Genomic DNA, 1,700 nt, shown 5'->3' on the forward strand with positions numbered 1-1,700 from the left:
GGGGAGACAGAAGCTGTAGATGAAAGAAATAACTTAAACCCTATTTAATCTCCTTCCTTAACTTTCTTGAACACTTTTGCCTCCTTGTTTTACGTACTAAGTTACGGAGAAAGCAAAACTCGTATACGTAAAATTAGAAATAGCGGAACAAACATTAAGGCATGCTAGTCTTCAGTCTTCAAAACACCAAAACAAAAATTTAATATATTACGAAGACGATGCACCGGCATAAAGTTGGCCTGTCGATTCGACTCCATTCGATTTTGCTAGGTCGGTGAAAGGGGTTACAGGTGTTGTCACATTAATGGACGCAATATAACCCTAATATTTTTCACATATTTCTGTAGAAAAAATAAATTAAACTTACACCCACAATGTACTTTAGAGTCGAATATTTTAATAAAATCCGCTCAAAAAAGCCTTTCAAAGGTAATTATATCCATTTAAAAGTACATGTATTTCGAGTTGAAGCTGGCCCATTAAAAATAGGTAAGAAATAAACATTACTTCAAGAGCTCTACAAGGTACTTGATTACATTAAAACCGATCCTATAAGAGATGAGAGCTGATGTTTTGAAAATGTATGGGTCGTAGTAGTAGAGATTCCACGATGCCGCGTCCTGAAGACGCTGAAAAGTCCATTCGATGCCCTACTGTAATAATTATTTCTGTTATTCATTCTTATTTTTATTTATTAGCTTATCCGATGCGTCTGTATGAAATATTAAGGGCAGCATTAGTAAACATATCGATTTGTTTAAAATGTTCACTGGAATGGGAAACAAGATACAAGCTAGTTAGTTTTACACATTTTTGCCGAGGCGTTCATATTCAATATTTAGGAGAGCAAATTGCAAACATATCAGTTTAAAAAAAAAAACTTTAATGGAATGGGAAACAAGATACAAGCGAGTTGGTTTTACTCATTTTTGCTGCGGTCACAGACTTTTCGCCATTTTCCTCCAGTAATGCGTAGGCCTACCTACTTTTCGTACGCCTGCACCAACAGATTAAAATGATCTCGGCTGCAGGTTATCTAATCCTGAGCAAGATCCAATTGGTATCTTCCTCACAGAGGAGCATAGATGAAACAAAATTATGACCCTCTCTCAAGAGAACCAAAATGCACCTTTTGCCTGCCAGGCAAAAGCCGAATCTTTACACAACAGATTCTGAGCTGTCCTTGTGCGAAAGCCGTGTTTATTCTCAAATGTAATATTGGAGCGATAGAACATTTATTTTACTCCTGTCTTTTTCTCCACCACAAAAGCGACACACCCAAATACAGCGAATTCTTTTGACACGATTCCCTAGCATCTAAGATAAACAAGACGATAGGCTTTTTGTGTTTGACCGTTTAGCTTGGCCAAAAGCAATACATCCCCTCAATTATATAAAAGGTGACAAACTTAGTCCTCCTTCGACATATGGGACAGAAAGAAAAATAATCTAGGTGACATTTGGCACCTCATCGGACCTTTTGTGCGTTGAGTCAGTCTTTAAATAACATTCAAAATTCAAACAAAATGTGTACCAAGTTATCAAATACTGCACAAAGTTGTCTTGTATGCTGATAAATATTTATTGCCATTAAAATAGATAAGAAGACAAATGGGGTTGATGTCTGCAATTATCAAAAGTAAGAGAGTAAAAGAATTGATATTTGCTATGGAAGATGGAAAGGTAAATAGAGAGAGAGA

This window comes from Aplysia californica, unplaced genomic scaffold, assembly GCF_000002075.1.
Source record: "Aplysia californica isolate F4 #8 unplaced genomic scaffold, AplCal3.0 scaffold00342, whole genome shotgun sequence".
Classification (NCBI taxonomy): Eukaryota; Metazoa; Mollusca; class Gastropoda; order Aplysiida; family Aplysiidae; genus Aplysia; species Aplysia californica.